General features: G+C 38.2%; 1 long non-coding RNA gene across 2 annotated transcripts in view; it reads left to right on the top strand.

The window, feature by feature from the left end:
• LOC143392529 (uncharacterized) overlaps positions 1-5,229 on the top strand; it is a 114,378-nt gene extending 109,149 nt beyond the window's left edge. For both annotated transcript variants that reach the window (XR_013155336.1, XR_013155337.1), the window contains 2 exons: positions 4,389-4,437; positions 4,772-5,229. This is a non-coding gene — a long non-coding RNA (uncharacterized LOC143392529). The remainder of the gene's footprint in view (positions 1-4,388; positions 4,438-4,771) is intronic.
• The last annotated feature ends 1,704 nt before the right edge of the window (positions 5,230-6,933 follow it).

A 6,933-nucleotide genomic window follows, 5' to 3' on the forward strand; every position in this document is an offset into this window, starting at 1 on the left:
GAACTTTGATAAAGATGAAATGCATTTAATAAAGAAGCTCTGTTATTGTATATATTTGTGCTGAATATGTCTAATACTTTTGATCCCACATATATAGCTGTCTTTCACTGGTAGCATATGGATGATGTTTTGCCCTAGCTTACTCTTTCTAGTCTTAAATTTTATTCCTTATGAAATATGTTAAGGCAAATTTAATAAATGATGTTAAACTTGTTTTATACATGTTCTTAGAGCATTAATATGGTGTTGAGGGGAATGATATTTCAGAGTCCTGAAGCAGTACAGTGCACATCCTTCATGACAGGGAGAGGAATAGTTTTTAAAAATTTCTCAGTGACTCAAAACACAAAAGCATCACTTTTCACATTCTCAACTCACTAATGTTGAAATTCAGTATCTAGTTCATAACCAGATACTGAGAAGGACTTAGAAACATTCTCTATTAGTCTGAATAGATAACATAAACAGATGCATTAAAATCCATGCACTTTGGTAACAGATATTTGAGTTCTTATTTACTCTTTTTTCATAACCAATTTTACTATGTGATCTCTAAGCAAATGGATTAGAAACCACCAATGAAATCCAGGGAAATATGTAGAGGTCAAGGAATAATAGTTAAGGTCAGGCTTCCTAGAAGTAGTGCTGTGATAGGGGACCATCTGATAGGAAGACAGGGTGAAAAGTCAGATAATTAGACCCAGAAACCCAAGAAATACCACATGCTACCTGTATTAAGGCCCGGTTCAGTTGCTAAAGATAAGAACTGAATTGGAAGGAGGGAGACCCAGATTCTGGCCCAGGGTTAGTCACTAATTTGCTGTGCACATTAAGAAAGCATTGTCTTTTGGGAATTAGCTTCCTCTCCTGAAGAGTGTGAAATTAAGAAACTTTCCCTGAATTTGAAAAATGGATAATCACCAAAGTCAGTACTGAACAAGAGACAAGTGAGAGGGACATTTAATTCAGTCTTGGACAGGGGGAATGTCAAACAAGGCTTCCCAGAGCAAATAACATGGTTTTAACTGGGACCTCAAGATCAAGTAAGAATTAGCCAGGTGAAGCAAATGTGTGTTTGTTGAACAGCGGTGGTGCAAGGAAATGTACCATGTCGAGGGAACAGCGGCTGCAAAGAAAAAAGATGGAAAGACAATTTCTCCTATTTTGAAAGTTGTGAGGAGTACAATGTACTCCAAGGAGTGTGGAGCTCAAAATAATAATTGTGAATAATGAAGATGGAGAGTGAATTTGAATGTCATATTAAGCATACACATTTGTCTTATTTTTTTCAGCAATTCTAGAAATGGCATGAAGGCTGCATATGTATATAAAAAAAAAAATCTGCACTACTACTGGAAAAGCAAAGAATTCCAGCCATCAGTGGTTCAGAAATTATGAATAATCCTTGAAATATAAAGATGAGATTAGATTAATGAAGGGCACCATAGTCTAAAGGTATATAGAAGGGAAACAATACATGTAGGCATGGCTTCTGACATCTTACAAATTCAGAGGTGAAACACTGGACAGGTAACAAAAGGACCTGCTTGCGTGGTTGCTTGGGGAACCCCCACCTAGGTCAGCCCTTTCCTCCTATCAACTTTGCTTGGCCCCTTCCAGAGGAGTGGGGGCACCTGCCTCTCTTTGGGAGGCATGAGTGGCCAAGATGAAGTTTGGAGAGCAGAAAACCCTTCTCAGTGTGAAAGACATGCAAGGTTAAGTTTTTTCCAGGGAATCTGAGAGTTAATGGGGTGGAGTAAGGTGGTAGCTGTGATCAGTAAGAAGTGGGTTAATAGTGTTGACTTTGCTATATCCCTGGAAGGTGTAGACAGGAGGATTAGCTGGTGGATTGGATATGGGGGTGTGAGAGAAAGAGGGGGGTTAGGGATGACTTTAGGGTTTTTGTTTTTTGCATGTGGATCAGTAGTGGCTGTTTGCCAGGATGGAAAAGACTCAGGGTGTAAGTCATTGTATGGTTTAAGAGGAGTATCAGAGATCTTGGTGTTATGTAAGTAGTTGGATATCAGAAACCTGAGTTCAGGGGAAAAGTCAGGGCTGGAAACACACATTTGAGACCAACCAGGATATAAGTGGTAGATGAAATCCTTAACTGGATGTGATCACTTGGGTTTGGGTAGAGAGAAAGAATAAAAAAAAAAGTGTGGGGACTTAGCCCCTGGGTTCTCTACCATTTAGAGAAAGATCTAGCAAGAGAGCAGTTATTTTCTTAGACAGAACTATAGTAAAAGCCCCTTTTTACTGCTGGTGTTTGTAAGCAGGGCTAATAACCCCTAAATAGATTAAGCAAATGCTAACCTTTTAGAGTTTGAGAATTTGAAGAGGACCTAATCATCACATGGTTCAGTGTTTTTCACACCGTGGGTCATAAAGGGCCAAGGACTCTGTTTATTGAATCCTAACTAGCATGTTTAAACAAATAAACTAGAAGACTTTAGAGTGCTGCATGTACTGGAGATGAACATTGTTTCTGAAATTGTTAAATGTGTGTGTGTGTATGTGTGTGCACCTAAGTGTGAGTGTGTGCATGTGTGTGTGTACTTGTCACCATGTACATTTGTTCCTTTTTCGTTGGTCCTCAATTATACAATATTTGGTTAATTATAATCCTTGGTTTGGTACACCAAAATATTGGCATGAATGGCCCTTTTTAATTTTTATCTGCCAGGTAATAGTCTAATTTTTAAAATACCATAAAGTTCTCTCTCAACTAAGAGATGGATATTTCCAATAGTTAATATTTTGACAACCCTCTGCCTCCCCCCAACCCAAGTACCATATCCTTAATTCTGTTTATTTTTCCTTTTCTTTGTATCCTTCTTTCTATATATGTAGACAATATATTGTCTAGATCTACTTTTTAAAATTTTATATTATGAAAATATTCAAATATGTAAAAAAGTGGAGAGAATAGTATAACAAACCCTTTTGTACCCATTTCTCATCTTCAGTATCTTCTCAGCTTCTTTACCTGTACCCCATTTTGAAGCAAATCCTAAATAACATTATCATTTTATCCATAAATATTTCAGCAGAGGATTTAAAAATTCAAAATCAGTGTCACATCTAAAACAATTTAACAATAATTGTTAAATATTAAAAAGAAAGAAGTAAGACAGTGTTAAATATCCCATCATTTTCAGAGTCCCAATTGTTTCAAGAATGATCAAATTTATGAAAAAAAAATTAGAATTTGAATTTGGACCTGATAATTAAAGAAATAATTTTTATTTTGTCTTAGATATAATAAGATATTATGGTTACTATTACTAATACTGAAATATTTGTGGATGAGATGTACTTTGAAATTGCATAGCACTGGTTGTGATTGGGTAAGTTTTAGATGAAACAAGATTGTCATGAATTCATTATTAATTATCATTATTATTACTATTGTAGTTGTTGACAGACCTTTATTTTATTCATTTATTTATATGTGGTGTTGAGAATCGAACCCAGGGCCTCATGCATGTGAGGCAAGCACTGTACCATTGAGCCACAACAGCTTAGCAACAGGAATGTTTTATTAAACTAGTTGGTTGAATTTCATCTATGTTCAAAAATTTTGGTAGCAAAAGTAAATAACTAACTAACGAGGACATAATACTGAGATACACATTCTAGTGTACAACTCCTCATGTGCATGTGAGTTATCTTGGGGGGTAGATTTGCAAGTGCAGCTCTAGCTCTGCTGAATAGGGCCAGGTTGCCCCAGAGTCAATACCAGACTGCCAGAGTCCAGGGAAGAACTCAGATTGCCTCATGTGGAGGACAATGAGCCTAGGTCTGTGTGAAGCCTTTTCTGTACCATTCATTGAGCTCTGCTGGAGGTGGAGAGGAGGGTGTGTTGATTGTGTTCCAATTTCTGAGGGTGATGGAAGTGTAACAAAAATGTGACTGGACTAGAATAGTAGCTTCCGGAACATGAATACTTGCCCAAGTCTACTTTTCCCTGTTCTCCTATTCCCTTCCCACCCCATCATACTGGGAACCCTAGGGACACTCTACCACTGACCTACATTCCCAGCAATTTTTCTTTTTCTTCTTCCTTCTTTATCTTCCTCCCCCTCCTCCTCCTCCTTCTTCAGACAGGGTCTCACTAAATTACCCCCAAGGCTGCCCTCCAACTTGTGATTCTCCTGCCTCAGTCTCAGGAGCTGAGATCACAGGCTTGCATCACCTCACCTGCATTTGTTCTCTTATTTTTGTAGTAGGTACATCTCACCTAGTTTATGAAAGGATGCATATGGTGGCAGTTTTGTTTTGTTGCAGGAGAAATATATGTTTACAATAGGAATTTAAGCAATTACAAATAAACAAAAGGAAGAAAATGAAAACCAGCCTAACTGTGAGTATTTTTTTTTTTTCAGTCCTTCTCTTTGGAATACTCACAATCTACTTGAATTGCACTTTCTACATGTAAGAATTTTTTTCCATATTAGTAAACATTCTTTTACAATTTAGTTTTTGATGGTGGATTGCAGTTTATTGTGTGCAAATGGCATAATTCATTTAAGTAATTCCCACGTTTCTCTGTCCCTTCCCCCCATTTTTACCTTATGCTCATTTTGAAGCAAGACTCAAAGCTTTGTCTTGTCTCTGAATATAACCAAACCCTTGTGAATTATGAGATATGAGTGTTTCATGGGAAAACACAGTAGAAACCCAGGACTAGTCGTCATTTGATATTAGTGTTTTCTACCCTTTGTTCCTTCTGATCAGTAGTCTCCTCTATCTTCTTTCTCTTCCACAGATATGGTTTCCAAATGCCTCCTGTGATGTCCAGAGTTCAGAGTTATTCACCTCTGAATACTCACTCAGCAATGAAGAAAGTTATGTGGTTAGCAGAAATAACCATCTTGACGTAGCAATTCAGGGAACATCTATTTTAAATCTGTCCCTTGAAAATTTCACGAATGATTTATCAAAGTCATATATGATCTATAACTGTTTCCTTGAGATAAATTCTTAGGGGTAGAATGGCTGGATCAGAGAGCATAAAAAGTGTGAGACTTGTAGGAAAGATGGTGAAATGAGATGGACATCATTACCCTAAGTACACGTATGAAGACACAAATGGCACGATTCTACTTTGTGTACAACCAGAGAAATAAAAAATTGTGCTCTATATGTGTACTATGAATTGAAATGCATTCTGCTATCATGTGTAATGAATTAGAATAAGTAAATAAATATTTTTAAAAAGTGTGAGACTTTTGATGACTATTAAGGACAAGGTATACTGATTTGCTTTCTGCCTGTATTCCTGAGTGATTGTTGGCCTGACTGTAGTAATTAATGAACCAGATTTGGAGTAGCATTTCTCTGGTTCATTTGTCATTCTGTTTCCTGTCAGTGCCAGAGAATTAGCCAGAGTTCACTCAGGATCTCGGGACCAAGTTCAGTCAAGATCTCGGGACCAATATAAGAGGTGCTATTATTTGAATGTGTCCCCCAAAAGTTGGAAGCTTAATCCCAAAATTCATAGGTTAACAATATTTGGAGTGAAGTATTGGGAAATGATTAGGATTAGATGAGGTCATGAGAGTGGGTCCCCCATGATGGCTTTATAAGAAGAAGAAAGACCCTAGCTAGCATGCTTGCTCAGTCTCTCCCAGTGATACCATCTACCATACTATCATGCATCAAGAAGCCCCTCACTGGCTGCAGATCAGATGCCAACACTATTCTCAGATGCCAGAGTTCATACCTCCATAAGTGTGAGCCAAAGAAACTTCCGTTTTTATAAATTATTTCTAGTATTTTGTTATGGCAACAGAAAAAAAAACTTAGACAAGCCGTATGTAATAATGGAGTTGTTATAGAGATTAGGGTTTGCAGAATTGTGGAAGAACTAAGGAAATAGTTTTGGGAAGAGATTGATTAGAGGATTAGAGAGAGTTTAGTGACTATGGATCAGAAGGGAAGCATTCTGGTGGCGGGCCTTAAATTGGTATAGGTCAGTTGAAAAAGAAAGCTGGATGTAGAGCGGTGGAAAATGGACAAATGGAACACAATAGGGTAAGTTTGGAGCTTGTATCTGTGTGTGTTTCACTGAATCTAACACCAGTGGTGCTAGTGATTTGTTGAAGAAGTTGATGGCTTTTGCTATGGAACTATACAGGTGCCTGGTCCAGGACTAGATACAGTTCAAAAAGCTGTGTTAAGGTTTGGATATGATTCCCCAAATGCTCACTTGTGAGACAATGCAAGAAGGTTCAGAGGAGAAATGATTGGACTGTGAGAGAGTCTTAACACAATCAGTGAATTAATCCTTGATGAACTGGAGGCAGGTGGGGTGTGGCTGGAGGAAGTGGTTAATTTGGGGTGTGGCTATGGGGTATATATTTGTATCTAGAAAGTGGAGTCTCTATTTCATGATCACCTGATGTGAGCTGCTTCCCTCTGCCACACTCTCCTGCCCTGATGTTCTATCTCACCTTGAGCCCTTAGGAATGGAGCTGGCCTTCTCTGGATTAAGACCTTTGAAACCATGAGCCCTCAAATGAACTTTTCCTCCCCTACAGTTTTGCTGGTCAGAGCTTTTAGTCACAGCAGTGAAAAAGCTGACTAAAACAAGCTGCGTATTATGCTGCTGGCCAGTGCTAACAAGAGCAGCCAGCAGATAAGCCCCTGGAGCCTGCGCAAAATTTCCAGTCATAATGGCTGGTGTTTAACTTGAGGTTTCCAAACCTTATTCAGATTTCTCTTGTGTGCAATCCCAACTTGGAACCATATGGGGAAAGGAATTTTGGGAAGCACAGTTCTAACTAAGCTAAATTGACACAGAATAAAACCACTGCAAGCAATGCTGAAGGTCTAGTTGGTTCCAGAATAGAAAAGTGGATTCTAGTGAATCTGGTACACATTTACTATTGCCCAAGAAAGTTGTGGGGAGGGTTTGTAAAATCAGAA

This window comes from Callospermophilus lateralis, chromosome 2 (assembly GCF_048772815.1).
Source record: "Callospermophilus lateralis isolate mCalLat2 chromosome 2, mCalLat2.hap1, whole genome shotgun sequence".
NCBI lineage: Eukaryota > Metazoa > Chordata > Mammalia > Rodentia > Sciuridae > Callospermophilus > Callospermophilus lateralis.